Source organism: Agelaius tricolor, unplaced genomic scaffold, assembly GCF_023055355.1.
Source record: "Agelaius tricolor isolate 1412-34295 unplaced genomic scaffold, bAgeTri1.0.p SCAF_1, whole genome shotgun sequence".
Taxonomy (NCBI): domain Eukaryota; kingdom Metazoa; phylum Chordata; class Aves; order Passeriformes; family Icteridae; genus Agelaius; species Agelaius tricolor.
This window is the reverse complement of record NW_027269261.1, coordinates 998,066-1,014,334: the sequence shown is the minus strand read 5'-3', so window position 1 is coordinate 1,014,334 and position 16,269 is coordinate 998,066. Positions and strand designations below refer to the sequence as shown.

Sequence of the window (16,269 nt, the reverse complement as noted above, 5' to 3'; positions counted from 1 at the left end):
GCGGAGCTCCGCGCCCGCGGCCCCGCCGCCCACTTGCCATGCGCTGCCCGCAGCCTGCGCGGTGGCGGCGGGGGGAGCCGGCGGCGGCCCGGCCCGGCCCGGCCAGCGCAGGCGGCGGCCGCCCTGGGGCTTCCCCCGTCCCTGCCGCGTCTCTGGGCGCTGCGGGGGTTGAGGCGGGCGCGGCGACGGGGGAGGAGGGAGGGGAAGGGAAGGGAGGGGGGAAGGAGGAGCCGCCGCCGCTGTGGGGCGGGCGGGTCGCACACACACAGACACACACAGACACTGGCACGGCGTGAGGCGGAGGAGGAGGAAGAGGAGGAAGCAGCCTCGGCGCTTGAGGTACGGGCGGCTGGAGCGGCCACCATTGAGGCGGGGGGGACGGGGGGTGGCCGCGGCTGTGTCCGCGGCTTCGCGCCCTTGGCGGGGAGCGGCGCTGCCCGGGCCCCCCCCGCGCCGGGCCGTAACCTTGGGCTCCCCCGGCCGCGTGGGGCCGGCGCGAGCGTGTGGGGTTGCCGCGAGCGTGAGGGGCCGGCGCGAGCGTGTGGGGCTGGCGCGAGCGTGAGGGGCCGGCGCGAGTGTGAGGGGCCGCCACCTGCGAGGGGCTGCCGCCGTGCGAGTCCCTCACACCCGTGTGGGTGTGTGTGTGTCACATAGGTGTGTCTGCGTGCCATGCACGCCTGTGTGCGACACACATGCAGGGCTGTGCACACACGCGTGTGTCTGTGTGTCAGTTCATGCGTGTCCGTGTGTGGGTCCCTCCGTGTGTGGGTCCCTCTGTGTGCGCGCCTGGCCGCTGGAGTCCTCCCCTCAATCCTCGCTGCTGTAGTTTCTGAGTGTATCCGGATTTTGTCAGTGCTGGGCGGTGTGACAAATGTTTCTGTGTAGTTAAGTATAACTTTCTTGTAGTGGGGTTTTTTCTTTCCTTTTTTTCCCCTTTTTTGTTTCCTTTTTTCCCCCCTTTTTTTCCCTCCTCGCAGGCTTACCTTTGAAGATTGTTTGTTTTCTTTTGTATATATCCAAAGGTCTGTGGGGATACAAGTGCTCCTGTTGCCACTGTCTGTGTGGTTGAAATTTATAAGACGTTTGTAAATTTTATACTGGTGATTTTCAAAGCAAGGTGCAAAAGCAATGTTTCCATTTCCATTCCATAGCCATTCCGAGGCTGTGCACTGTATTCCATGCACGACTTATTATGTGCAGTCAGACACCTGTTACTTAATCCTGTTTATCCTTTGCAGTTACAGTTATCCAGCCTGGTCTTCTTTTTTTTTTTTTTTTTAATATCTCAAAATAAAGTACAAACATTCTATTATGCTAGCATCTAGTAGAAACCCAGGGATCTAATGCGCTTGTGAGGCATTTAATGTGTGTTTGTTAGGTAATACTCTCCCAAAGGGGGATGATTTTAGAAAGTTATAGAATAATCATTATCTCAGGGGGAGTTTATATAATGTTAAAGTGTCCATGGGGATGCATCTGTAGGAAGGGTGGATTTGACACAAAGTCTTGCACAGTATAAATCTTCAGTAAAGTGTGCATCATCCTCTGTTAATACATAAATAATGTTTGTGTTTCTCAAAGTTTGCTTGCTGTTGCACCATGGAATTTTCGATTTAGTAATTGGTGTTAACGAGGGTTCCGGGGAAGACTTCGTATTTGGGATCCTGCGAGGGGATGGAGCAGGTTCTTCCGTAGCACGCTTGTGTTCAGGGCTGTGTTCTGGAGGTTACCTGAGCAGTGCTAGCGAGCTGATGCTCCTCACTTCAGGTCAATTTCCTTCCAGCTTCTGGAAGTGTTACGGCCTCAGTACTTGCAGGCTTTCACCAGATCAAGGGTACCTAATAGTGTCATGAACTACAAAATAATTACTGTTATATGCAGCCAAGCAATTTTGTGTTGTGCAGAGACAGTTCCTAAATACGAGTTGAGAACAGATTTATTCCTCCCTGCAACTGGTACCTTGGTGAAGTGGTTAAATTACAGAGCTGTAGGATGAGAATTCCCTTCCACAGCCATTAATACCAGTGTGCCTTCACGTGTCAGTTTTGATTCAGCTCTTGATGATATCGCTAAAAACCAGGTATTGATGGGAAAGTCAAACCCCTGGTGAAAATATGACTGCGTGGCTGTCAAAATAAAATGTGAGGATCTGCCTTGATTGCTGGCTGTGGATATGCACTTGGGAGAGTAACAATGCCTTTTATTTTAAAGACATGCACCCACGCACAGGAGCTTTGTTCTAAAATAGTGTTTTCTGTCATGAATTTATGCATAACCCACACTCTCTGCTTTTTCTTAGAATGCAGGGAAGAGACTCTCTTCCTCTTGAAGGGGAAGACCAAAAGGGGCAGGAAAGAGAAGTCATTTGAATTTCCCTTACTGACAGAGGGAAATTCTCTGTTAGGTTTCACACGAAATACTGTGTTGTTTTCACCTTTTCAAAAACAATGGCGAGTTGTTTGGGCTTGACATACACCGCTGACTTCAGTTGCAGACTTTGGGCATTTGTTCCAGTAATAGCTGGCTGTGATGGTGAACTTGGGGCTGTGCTGGAAGTCTGTCAAGTATTTGTTACAGCTGTGTAGGAACTGATGGCTTCATTTTCACCAGGCTTAGGTATACCGTGTTGAAAGCTTGTAGGGATATAAGTTTTGTGCTTACCAAGATGACTTGTTTTGTATTTCTGTTTCATTTTTTATCTTGTCGTTTTTGTGGGCTTTTCGAATTGTTTGGTGGTTTGCTTTCCCTGGTGGTTTTAACAGCTCAATTGCTATTCCTTCCTCTTTGGAATTTGCCAGAGACTGAAGTCTGAAACTGCTGTTTTAATATTTTCCTTAAAATTGAATTAATCCCTTTTCTAGAGGAAAGGGAGGAAGGGAAAGAGGAGTACTTATGAGAATTTTAGAAATGAGAACCAAAACTTAATGCAGGCATCTTACCTAAGAGAGACTACTTATGAAAATTGTACCTCATTGATTTTGGAGAAGGCTGCTTTCCTCTGCACTTTCAATCATCTGTCCCATTAGATTTTGGGAAGTGTTGTAAATTGGTTTAGAAGTGAAATTTTCCAAGTCATAAAATCTCCGCTTGGTTGTTAGTGGAAATCATTACGAAGGGTTGCATAAGCATTATTTGTGGGATGGCTAATCAGCAGCCTGGGCTTAGTTCCATTCTCTAATAAATAGATGCATTGTGCTACTTCAAAAATTGCAAAATTGATGGCTTGAGTACATTTACTAATTTTGCAAGATATGTAATGCATCTGGTTTGGGGAAGACTCTTTGATGTCTGGAGAAGTTGCACACAGTGGAGGTGTGTATGATCCAGCCCTCAAAAGTTTTTGATTATACTATTTAGGACATCTTATTCTTATGAAAGATTCATGCATAGTGCCACATCAAAATCACCTAGGTGCACGCATCAAAGGCTCAGATGAGTTTTATTCAGCAGGACTTTCTGGGAGCAGGTTTTGCGGTCCTCTTGCCTCTGCAGAAAAGGAATGTGATTTTTGGACTTTGTATTCCAAAGAGCTGACCTGTAGAGGGTTAGAATGTGTGGGATATCAGTGGTATAAATACCAGAGGTACTGTGCTTTGGCATTAGCCATCCTGCTCTGCTTGTATCTTGCCCTGTGAGCACTAAACTATACAAATCTATCTTGCTGCTCCTCGCCCATCTTACGGTGGTAGTGCTTTCTGGAAGTTTAGGAAATATGGCTAAAGGGGCTTGTGAAACTGTGGAAGAGGACAGGTTCCCAGCCATACTGGAATGAATTCATTAGCCGAGCAGTGAGGCCCTTGTTCCAGAAGGACATGCTGGAGTATCTGAGTGCCTGGAATAGGGTGCCACAAGATGGGGAGCAGCAGCAGAACAACCCTTCTGTCGCTGTCTGTGGGGTGCTGATGCTGGGAATCTGCAGTTTTTAGGGCAAGACGCTCCCAAGCGGCTTCTGCCAGTCACAGAAATAGATGGTGCAGCTCAGCTGTGGCTCTAGAGGTTCCTCCAGCAGACTCCTGGGGGGTGGGCTGCTGGTGTCTTCCCTGCAGGGATCTTGGAGGGAAATCAACACTTGCATCCCCTCCTTGTGAGGACCAACATCAGCTTGTGCCAGGTAGTGAAGAGCTGTGGTCAGTTTGCCTCACAAGTCATTGTACATATCAGCCACTGAACGAAGTGCATGTTAAAGTTGTGCCTGTGCAACAGCAAAACTCAAAATCTTGTGTTTTGGAGAAGAATGAGACAAGACCTTCATCTTCCTCTCCTCTGAAGAGCCTCCTAGCCAAACACGAAGTCATAGTATCCTGTTTCCCTTGATACTACTTTTGGATAAATGATAGTTGTGAGCGATTATAACGTTTCATTTCACCTTTAGAGTTCTTAGAGGCACTAGTCAGTCTTCCTGTGGGAGAGAGCCTGTTCCTGGGGAGCAGTGTGGTGTCACTGAAAGGTTGGGTTAATGTGGTGTATCTGCTCGTGAAAAGGGAGAAGTACAAGGCATCCAGCTTTTAAGGCCACTTGCCTTTTGCACCATGTAGGTTTCTGTGGCAGATGGGGCTGTCACTTGGATCTCTTTGTGGTTTCCTGTTCTTTTCCATTGCCAGTCAGTGTTGTTAAGCTCAGACATGAGCCACCTGTGGCTCATAGCTGGTCATGGGACAGACAGACCATGGGGACAGCATGGAGCATTGCTTGTCCTCCTGTATTTCATGACCACCTTACAGGTGAATCCATAATCTGACTTTATGCAATTGCTCCAAGCTGCCTGATAAAGAAATCTATTCTATACCCCATATGTCCTCCTAATTGCTCATGGTGGGTCTCTCACCCTGCTGTATGCAATAGCCAGGGACCAAAGTGCAGGTTAAGAAGTTGGTTGGCAGCTGTCGTACATCCAAACTTAGAGCCTTGCCTTCTATTTTCTATGGGATGTATAATTGTACCACCATGAGGCCCTGCTCCAGGAGAGCTGAGAGCCCCTTGTTTGAGCTCCCCCAGAGTAAGAGCCCGTTCTTTCCCCAGTAACAATCACTGGGAGCTTTGGCAAATGAGGTGAGACAGCCTGTTTGGAATGTGCTCCATTGTAAGGGCTGTTTGCAGACTGGTTGAAATTGGTGGTGCTGAAGTAACAAAGTGCCTTTGCCCTCTCCATTCTGAAGAAACCGGTTCTGTTCAGTTGACTTTGGGACTCTCAAATTGAAACTTCCTTTGTGAGCCAACCTTGCAACCTAGAAGACCTTGAGCTGGTGTGCAACATTACAGAGGCTGGATTTAAAAGGGACTGTTCTAATTAAACCCTCTACATTGCTCCTTCTCAGATGTTGTACCAATAGACCCTTTACTTGAAAAGTCTTAATCTAGTCTTGGTGTTTGTATTCTGTTGTTTTTATGTGCAGCACCATCTGAAATTATGAAGATAAAAAAATTACAAATGTCATCGAACTATCAAATAGTTACATAGAAGTAATTTATGTCTGCAATTGGTCTAGCAATATGCCAGCCAAGAGGGGATATATATTCAGCTACAGAATTTTGGGTGCACTTTAGTAAGGAGGAAATGGGTATGAAAAAGGTATTAAAGAGCAGGCTCTTTATTCTTGAAGTTACAGATAAATTTCCCTTTCTAACAATTTCTCCGTTCAGCCTGAGCACGCACGTTGGTGCAGACTGGAAGTAATCAGCCAGGAGGTCAGTGACTAATAAAGGGGGCAAAAGAGAAGAAGGACTTGGAAGGTTAATAAGGAGCATCTCTTGGATTCCAGTGATCTAGAGTGTCCATGATCCTGTGAACACTGATGATGTGGAAAATAACAAGTAATAAGGGAGTTCTCTGAGATGTAAGCTGTGGTCTTGAATGAAGCTGGATGAAAGAACTTCTCATAGCAAAGTGGCATTTTCTTCCTCCTTGTTCTTGTAGACCATTCCAAAACTCTACGGGGTTTTCTGCTCCCATTTTTATACTCCTTGAACATATTTCTTTCCCATGCCTAAAATTGCCATGTGTCTCAAATTTGCCCTTTGGTTTTCTTTTCTGGGAACGTGCGCTGGGGATGTTGCTGCACGTGCTGTACTTGTTGCACGTACAGATGCTCTGTACTCTCCTCTGAGCCGAGGCTGTGTGCTGGATCCAGGGCTTGACTCCATCTCTGCCGTCTCACTGCTGCTGCCACTGCTGGAAGGAAACCCAGGGAAGAAAGGGATTGATAGCTTTGAGCAGCAGTGAGAGCCTGTTTGTTTTGAAATACACAAATTAGGACAGTTCCTACAGAATTCTTCTCGGTCAAGTGTGTGTTGAAATGGGATATGAATGCCTTATTGGGAAGTAGGAAATTGAGCCATGGAGTGGTTTCTTTGGCAAGGCTCACGTGATCTGTTGAACCCAACAGAAATTGGTATAATTTTTTCTATGAAGGACTGTGATCATGGAAAGAAAAGCATTTCTGAAGAAGGTGGGGAGAGAGGCTGATGAATTCTCTGTAGGTTTGTTGGCAGAGATGAGAGGGAAGCTCAGATGTGTTAAAGGAGAGGTTGGGTAGCATGGTGTGGTGACTGCAAGGCAGAGGCTGTTGGATGATTTGATTTTACTACTTGTTTTTCAGATATAGTTCTTGAGGATTAGTGCAGATTAATTGGGTGCTCTGGTGGATTTGGAGAGCCGTACTGCATGTCTGACATCAGCAAAGAGGAGACTGAGTAATTATTGCTTTCTGGTCTTTCAGCCTGTGTTATTTGTGTACTGCTGCCTAGCAAGATACGCTCAGGAATAGTGGTCACACAGTAAATGACAGGGGAAGATGGAATGTGGTTGCAGGTGTATCAGAGCAGATTGCAAATGAGGTGCTGCAGTCTGCCCCAGGAGCCGTGAGTTGCAGGTAACGTGGGCACTTTGGCACCCCTGCTTGGCTCCTGGTTCTCAGCCGGGAGATCTCCTGTAGCCGTGGCTGCTGCAGGAGCTCTCGGAAATTCCCCTCAGCGTGTCTGCCATCCCTCACATGATGCGCTTATCTGCTTTGATTGGAGAATCCCCGCGCTGGAGGAGAAGGTGGGGGCTTGGCGGGGCGGGGAGCGCTGTGCCCAGGGAGAACAACGGAGGGCTCAAATAGGGCAGCCGGGGCGGAGAGGCTCGGCTGGCCTCGGTGTCCCGGGCTACTGCGTTCCCCGGCACGGCAGCCGGGCTCGGGGTACCTCGGCCTGCTGTGCTCGCTCCGGGGCTGGCAGCAGCAGCCCCCGTGTGCATCTGCGTTTGCCCGGGGGAAGGTCCTGCCATCTCTGCTGCGACTGAGCTGATACGGGCACTCATTTCCTTTTTGCCCAAGCCCTTCAGATCTGGCAGCATGTAGCAGAGGCTGGCTGTTCTTTTTGCTGATGCCCTCGGTTTTGGCTATGAAATACAGAGTAGCTTCTTGATGACCTGAGATGTACCAGGTGGCTGGGAAGAGAAATAACTTCTGAGAAGACCTTGGTCCAGGTGAGGACAAACTGGGCAAAGTTTTTTTTTAGTTGTACAGGTTGCTGCTTTCCTGCATTCACACGTCACTGGTATAGTTTTGCTTTTCTCGAGCAGGCTCCTGTCTACTTGGATGCGTTCTAAAGTATTGTGTGGGTTTGGCTCTGCATGCTTTTAATTTTTTGTTTGTTTTTCTTTACAAACTGAGAAAGTGCTGGAATTGGCATGTGTGCCAAGCCTGGTCAACAGATGTTGATAAAATGCTCTCCTTTGAGATATCCTAATGAGAGCATGAACTTAACTAGAAGAGCCATATAAAAATAGTTGGTGTGCCATTTCATCTGTGTGACTTTCTACAAGAAAATGTCTTAAATTAGTCTTTGCACCAGGTAACAGAACTATTTGCACTGCTTTTATGGGAGTAATCCCATCTCTTCCGTGTGGGATGAATGAAGAATGACACCTTGGAGGAAGCATGTGGTACTTAACTGGGAGAGGTAGTGAGTTGGTGTGGTGCTGGTGGGCTCTGTAAGCTGCAGGTGGGTGGTTTTGGAGCTGTGTGCTTGGGAGAGAGGAGCCCCAGAGGCACTCGGTGAGCCCAGCTGCTGCTGGTGCTCACAGAGCTGTCTGCATCCAGCTGGGAGTGAAGGTGCACAGAGCCTTGGAGGGATAGGAAAAGCTGAAATCAGTCCTCTGCATTCTGCTTTTACCTCTCTAGAGAGCTGGGTGAGCATTGCTGTGGAGAAATGCTGCGTGTTGTTCCTGTGCCATGTTTCTGTTTGCGGGGTATGAACGGGATAAATCTTCAGCTCTGCTGGTCTGGTTGAGTTCATTTGGAAGATTTCTCACTAGTGAAGTTTGTACTGCAGAGTTGTGGTCCCTGTGTGGATAGAAGAATCACTGCTTGCTTAGACCTTTATCTGGTAGTCTAAATCATGCAAAAAAACTTCATATTCTCTGCTGCATCTTCATTTTCAGTGCTAAATCTTTGGATTGCAGTCTGAGAAGAAAGATGATGTGTTGGGTTTTGGCTATGGTGACAGTTTACCAGTTGATTGATTCAGGGTTTTGGGAGACATTTTTTTGAGTTTTTTTTTTTTAAGCTTAAAGAATGTTGTTCTTCTTATTTGTAATGATTTTTTTGTTTGTTTGTTTTATGTGGATTCCTGTGTGTTAGCTTCTTACAGCTTTCCTGTGATGAACTGAAAGCCTCATGTAACCTAACTGCATTTCCAGATGTGGGGAAATCAAAAGTATATGTTTGCAGTAATTCTTTGCTATACAAACACATGTATTTATTTTGTAAATGCTTCTTGTATTTTAAAACACATGAGGTGAAAGCAATACTTTACAGGAGTAGCTGTGGATTGGCATGAAATCGGTTACTTCTGAAAAAAAGGTGAGCTTTATTGCTGGGGATTTTTTTTTAAATGAAGTCTGTGGCACTTCAGTTTTCCAAACTGAATCAATCTGCCAAGAAATGCATGCTCTGATTTATATACCTTTGATTTAGTTATGCTCAGTTTATAAACAGTGCCTGGTAATCTTCCCTGATCTCATCCTGCTTTAGTTTTTAATTTACCCTTGAAAAGACACTGCTGACTTTAATCTGGAATAACCACCTCCCCTCCCCACAGTAGAATGAATGAATAATAATATTGTGAAAGCAAAGATCTAAGTGCAGCTCTCAGATATGTGACACGTTAAAAACATCAATTGAACTGATCTGAAATTATGTGGAAAAACATACAGGTAGTTTTTCAGGTAATTTTGAATCATCAAATGATTGATTCTGTGAGTGGTTTTCCATGAGTCAGGTGCTGAGCAATGTGACGATACTTGGAGGCTTTTGAAAGCTGGAAAACAGTTTTTGATCCTCACAGGTAGAAATGGAAGAGGAAATTGCATTGCTGTGTTAAGAGTTACATTATTTGGTTTTAAGGAATTGCCTCCATCCCACTGTAGTTTAGTGTCAGAATGTTTGCTGGGTATTTTCATTCTTGCTTTTAAGTGCAATTGTTTTCTTTACAGAAGACAATAATACTACAAGATTTTTTTCCCTAGTCTTTTTTGGGGTTTAGTTTTTGAATTATTTAATTTTCACAGAATCAATTAGGTTGGAAGAGGCCTCTGAAGTCATTGAATCCAGTCTATGATCCAGCATCACCTTGGCAGTGAGTGCCACGTCCAGGCTTTCCCGAAGCAGCTGCAGGGATGTAACCGCACCCCTCCCTGGGCAGCCCCCTGCAGTGTCTGACCACCTGAACCTCCCCTGTGCAGCTGAGACCGTGTCCCCTGGTGCTGCCCTGGGAGAACAGGCTGGCCCTCACCTGCTTACAGCCTCCTGCCCGGGAGCTGGACTCCCTCAGGACAGGGGGACAGCTCAAAGAACAGCCTGAGCCTTCAGCAGCATTTAAATGCTCGTGAAAACCTTCATGAAGAATTTGACATTTTCACCAAAACTTGTGTTGCTTCACCTGGTTCCTTTGAAACATCTGTGGAAGCATTTCTTCAAAACATTAGTGGAAGTAATTATCAGAGTAAGGTGTCTGGTTTGTGTTTGTTTTTTGCTTTTCTTTTTAGGAGCTATAAAACTATATATGTAAACATTTCAAAATTGTAGACTTATGGTATTTTTTCAGGTGAGCTACGTCTCTTCCTTAAAAAGTGATTGATAATTTAAATTATAACCACTTTTCTGGTGTTACTTCTTGATTTCGTAAACCATTACCTGAAATCCTTCAGTTACTGAAAAGCCAACTTATAGTTTCAATTAAAAGTGCTTCTGTATATGAATATCACATTAATTGCACAAATAAATTCCTGGTTGCCTTTCTTTTTGTAGAAGTTGATGAAAAGATAATGCTTCTCAGTTAATTTTAAATAATTTAAAGGAAGACTTATTTAAATATGACTGAAAGTGGATTAATCCTTCCCTTCCTTCCATCTCTCCCTGCTATCATCACATCTTGGATTTTAGAAATTAACAAATGTTGTCTAAAAGGCTGTGGCAGGGAATATTTTGCTTATCTCAGTGGTCTTCAGTCCAGCTGGTAATTAGCACTTCTCTTAGTGACTGAGACATCATTTTAACAAGATTTGGCTCTCCCTTTTCAGCACTGTCTATTGACAGAGCGTGGGTGTTGCAAGCAAGTAACCTGAGTCCATTTGAGTCTTGCATCTCAAAATTCAATTCAAAATCATCCTGCCTCATCTCAGGGGCTTTTTGGATGGTTATTGAAATTTATCTGATCTCTCTTACTGTGATACTGTTGTGACTGGGTTTGTGCATCTGCAGTTTTATCAGGGATGATTCATAGGCCAGAATGGTGTTTGTCCACTCAGTGCTTCATTCCTTTCCCCTTTCAAAGGGAAAATAATGGGAAAAAAGCTATTCTAACTGATAGATAATAGCTTCTCTTTTATTGTTTGGCAGTGTGTGGTTTTGTTTTCTTCTCTTTCTTAATCTTGAAATTTGACCTAACAAAAGAAAGGTAACGAGAATCCAAATAGTGTCAGGACTTGGCAAGGGGGATTTGCCATGTATGAGGAAAGAACTGACCTGAGTACAGCACCCTGCAAGTGCACAAACCCAGCCCTCCAGAGCTGGAGATTGATTAAATCAGTCTGTAGATTTTGCAGGTGAAACAGTTAATTTGAGACCTTAATTTCAGACCTTTATTTGTTCCCCACGGTCTGCACATCCGATGGGGCTCCGTCTATCCTTCCAAAGTAAAGCCTTCATCCACGAAGTGGTCTCAGGCCTTCTCATTTGTAACATCAGATGTCAAAAGCATTCCCTTTTTAAGGATGGAGAGGTACTGGTGGAATTTTAGATGGCTGTGGTGAGGCTGCTACAATTTCAAAACGAATTTTTAGCTCGATTTCAGCCAGCAAGGAGTGGCAGTGAGGACATTTTTGATGCTGTAGGAGGAGCGGTAATACTCCTGGGTTAGGACAGGTGACCCTTTGTGGCACAGGAGGAGAGGGGCCCAGACAGAAAGCTGCTTGTTGCTTGGGATTGTTTTGGTAATTCCACCACCCTGTCCCCCTTCCCTCTTCCCCTGTGTCTTTTGGGTATGGGCATAGCTGGTCACACTTTAAAAATTAGATTTCTTTGTTCTAAAGCAGGACTTGTGTTAAATACAGTATAACACACCCCCTCACCCACAGTGTTCTGATTAGGTGTTTTTCAATATCTATCTTAAATGTCGTGATAATGCCTGACAAGAAGGCTCACTGTCCTGTGAACCACGAGATCCAGAGCAGATTTCAGCAGTGCACATCAGAAGAAGTGCATAGTTCCAGCCCTGAAAGTATGAACTGAAGAAGTACAGCACAATGTAAATGTCAGCTCAGGAATGTGAGGTAGGTTTGGTATGATCCCTTAAGGATTCTTTGTTCATGGCCTAAATTGCAAGGTTTCTGGGGCAGGGACTATCCTTGCATTATTTATTTTATGGCATTTATTCCAATACATTTCTTTGTTATTTTTTATTTAACCTGCTTGGTGCCCATTTGCTGATACCTCAGATGAGGGAATACACTGCAATACAGTGTTTTTAATTAGAATATATGTACAGAACTGATACATGCAGGTTAAAAAGAAATGGCATCCATGCTGTTCAGTCCAATGTGCTGAAGTACCTAAGGGTATAAAGCAGCTTTCAGACTATTTAATCTCTTTATATTCCAGTTGTTGAGACCTTTTCTAACGTGGCAAGATGACTTCTCCAAAGCCTGCAGCCCATGTGTGCTAGCAACAGGGATCCTGGTAAATTACTTCTTGACCTTGACTTGGAAATCCAAATGTAGCAAATCAGGGACATGGCCATGCTCTACCAGCCCAGCTCCCAGGGGTGCAGGGTAATGTATGGAGCAAGGCATTGCTTACACTGCTCACACTCATGTGCCACGCAGTGTTAGAGGCCGTTATCTTTAATGCCTTTGTTATGCAACAGATCCAGTTTTGATTTGTAGCCCAGAAAGAGCAGTTTCAGTTTTAGAAGCACAGTCTGTTATAGGATATTTATCAAGCAGTCTTTTTTCATATGGACGTTGACAGCAGTCTTGCAGCAGAAATGACAATATTCTTCTTGGGTTTGTTTCTTAGTTTGAAGATTCCCTGTATAAATCTTTTAAGTCAGAACATAACTCAGGAACACCTTTTTTTTTTATTGCTTTGGCAATAAAAATGGTATGGGCATAGTCTGAATCAGCAAAGCTGGCTTAAAGGGACACTCGAGTGACAACCATATATATGTATAGAAAGGAATTGTCTTTTGCAAAGAATCATAGTAGCTGCAGACATCAGGCCTACCACTGAACATTTTAAAACTAATTTATATGGGTTGTGTAATTTCTGTTTCCTCCCTCTTTCTTTGTGTTCTCTGAAAGGCAGCAAGCAGCAAACCCTGAACAAGCTCAACTGCTCAGTTGGATGAGAAAAGAAATAGAAGGGGCTGGGCAGAAATTGTGATCTTACAAAGCACAGATCTAGAAAGATGTTTCAGCTATGCTAAAAATTATTTACACTTTGCAGTCTTGCAGTTCTCAGTGACCTAATAGTGGTTCTGGAATCTCTCTTTTAGGCGTTGTACATATTTGTTAAAAATGCTCCTTCACCCAAAGAATTTATTGCACTGGAATAGGAGGAGCCTAGAGCTGAACACAGTTTTTGGTATATAAGCAACAGAATAGAAGTGTGAAACATTTCCAGCTACATGTGTTTAAGATCAGCCTAAAAATTCAAGCTGCATGTTTTAATAATTTTTGATCAAGTGGAACTTCAAAGATTTTGACTTCCCTTTAAAGTGTAAATTTTTGCATTGGACAGGGTAGCACAGACCAGCCCTGGCTGCCATCAGATGAGATTTGCTTCAGTGCAGCTGGCAGCATCAGGCCCAGGATGTTTGCACAAGGAGGCTTTGTAAACCTCCTCTGCAGAACTGCAAGGCTTTGATCTGTTTACTGGACAAATCAAAATTAAACTGATGTCTCTTTTTTTCCCTTTTCTTTTCTTTTTTTTTTTCTTTTTCCTTAGGAGAAACTAGCACTCAGGAAATCTGGCTGGCCATATCAGATTTTGCCCCAAGAAATTGCATTAGTTTAAAAAAGAGGCATTGTACTCCCAGCTTAATGTTTAAACTCAGTGTCAAAACGTTAGGGCAGAATAATGCACACCGATAATGCAAATGGTTTTCTTGGGTGGATTTCAACTCCTGTGCTGCTGTCTGGAGAAGATGTTTACTTTCTTGCACTGAAATACCACGCTATTTCCATCACAGTCATGCCACTTGCAGCTAGCTGGTTCCATCCAGGTTCAGCGATAAGAAATCAAAATTGTTTTTAAATGTATCTCTGTTTATTGCAGTGTAACTTTTCTTTTATACTTCATATTATCCAGTGACTAAACACATGTTTACTTTAAATGGCCTCCGTGTTCCAGGTGGGTAGAAGCAAAACAAAAGTGCGTTTGAAGCAGTTGTAATTAAATTTCTGCTCTGTACATTTTGTCAAGACAAGGAAAGCTGCTGGCATTTAAACCTTGCAATGCTTTTATGGAGTGACTGCCAGTCAGATCCTCCTATGGAATTAAATCAAATTGGAAAGCAGAGTGAGAAAGGGGAAGAGAGATTTGTGTGAATTAAATGACTGTGGCCTGTGGTTTGCCAGGCTCTCCTGCTTTTGTTGATGATGTCTGCTTATGTAAACTTCTTCCCACCACTTTCTTCTTGAACTTTGCAGCAAAGCAGTTTTGTGTGGTAAAACATCTGCTGGCATAAAAGTGGTTGTAAATAAAAAAGTCTTTACTGTGCAACCCAGTAGGAAGGAAAGAAAGGATGGAAGGGAGCATTCTCTAGAAACACAGATGGCTTAAGTCATTAATAATGTTTTGTGAAATAATTTTAAAAATGCGATTGCTATAAAAAGGGATTGTATGAAGAAGCTGAGTGCATCTATTTGGTACTTTTGGAAGAGTTTGCTGTTAAACTTTCCTGGAGGAATGTGCCCAACGTGATCAGCCATGCAGTCTTCCAAGAGTGATGGGACCAAGGGCTTCCATAAAACGATGGGCCCATTCTGTGTTATTTTGTACTGTGCAAAATAATCTTGTATTATAGTATGGGATGTAATTATCTCAGTAAATGTTCAGGGGGAAAAATAATGCTGCTTAATCCCTTTCTCTTGCTGTGGTGGAGGATTGGGATGAAAAAGCATAGATCACCAGGCTGGTTTGAGCTGCTGGCCTACATTTCAGAGCCAGGCTGGCAAGGAGCAGGCTCCCAGTTTCTGGAACACAGAGTACATCCCAAACAGAACTATTAGGCTGCAGTAGGATTTATGTGGTGGTGCTGAGCTTTCCCTAGAGACATCAGATTTTATCTTAGTGATACAAAGTGCTGGCTTGCTGGCCTGAAAGGAGTATCCATCCTCTTCCCATCCTGTCACCTGCTGCACGTTCCCCAGGGCCTGCATCAGCTGCCCACTTTCATGTTGGACTCCAGGCCTGTTCCCTCCTTTCTGTCCTCTTTGAATATGGTGAGACACCCTTAAACTTTACTCTTGGTTGGAGTGCAGGTTTTTATGATAATTATTAATTTCATTGGCCCAAGCTGAGTAAAAGCATTTACCCATAATTGACCTGGATTCTTTGTAATGCTGTAAATGAAGTCTTGGATTGTTAATGCTTTCATCAGCAGTGAGTAATTTCATAGATTGAAAACCTTTTAAACTGCAGCATGATGATTTTGGTTCCAGAGAATTACTAGAGGTGACTGAAAATTGAGAATTCCCCCAGAAAAAAAAAAAAAGGCAAAAAAACCCCAAAAAACCAAAACCAAAAAAAACTTTTCCTAAGCCGTAGGTAAAATTCCCTCCAGGAGCTGTAGGATAGTATATAATTACATGCAGGACACCCTGAAATTCTCTGAGTCAAATTGCAGATTGTGTATCTTGGTGCTATTACATTTGCATACTGATTAGAGTTTGTAATAACTGTTCTGTATTGCAGAAATGCTGCTGTTGTTTATTGCTTGGCTTAAGTTATGTGGGGTTTATCATATAAATCTGTAGAAAAAGGTCTAAAAGATTCTGTTATCTACACATCATTTTGGAGGGTGTACTTTGTTATCAGTTGATAGTTTTTCATGAAATGGGATCTCTGGGCTCCAAGTACTTGACATCTCTGTGAAAACAGTCTGCCTGTGTCAGGAGTGCAGTGCCCTGAGTCCTGCTCAGCAAACATCAAGGAGTGATTGTACCTTTCAATTTAGTAGCATATAGGCACATTGATCCCGAGTCAGGAGCTCTCCTGACTCAGGATTGCATGGCTGGAGGCAGATTCAGGCCTGATGGGGTGGGTTGTGTGTGGTACTTGTAGGAGGCTGTGTGCTCTCTTTGGTTAATAAGTTTCTGCCTTAGTGAAGCTGAATGCAACAGCCCTTGATGGAATTCTGTGGTTTCTGAAAGTGATTTCCACCGTGGTATTCCTGTGACCATTAATTGTGTTTAACTGCGTGGTTACCTGCTTCTTTTGTCCTTTTTGGAGTCATACTGTCAAGTTTGTATTTCCTGGGGATGGACAGCCATCTGTGCCTGTAGTCAGTGCCATCCAGGTCAGAATGAGTGCAGGAAGGTGCAGAGCTCTGGTAGCTGAAGATGCTGCTGATCCTGTGGGCGAGCACACGAAATGTTCCAGAAAGATATGCCAGAGGCTCAAATTATGTAATGCCTCGAGCAGGAAGCCACCGAATTGTGTGTGGAGCATGTCAGCAGCAACAGCCTGATGTCCCTGGCAAGGCTCCACGCCAGGAAGGAGCTGG

The 16,269-nt window shown here is 44.2% G+C and overlaps 1 protein-coding gene across 10 annotated transcripts in view; it reads left to right on the top strand.

Annotated features, from left to right (window-relative positions):
• Window positions 1-38: 38 nt before the first annotated feature.
• PLCB4 (phospholipase C beta 4) overlaps window positions 39-16,269 on the top strand; it is a 178,212-nt gene continuing 161,981 nt past the window's right edge. For 5 of the 10 annotated variants that reach the window (XM_071438822.1, XM_071439500.1, XM_071439323.1 and 2 more), the window contains exon 1: window positions 39-339. The gene's annotated coding sequence lies outside the window, so the exon portion shown is untranslated. Of the gene's footprint in view, window positions 340-7,092; window positions 7,466-11,746; window positions 11,813-16,269 lie in introns of those variants that run through there. The other 5 variants (XM_071439242.1, XM_071439188.1, XM_071439103.1 and 2 more) reach the window with 3 other exon arrangements.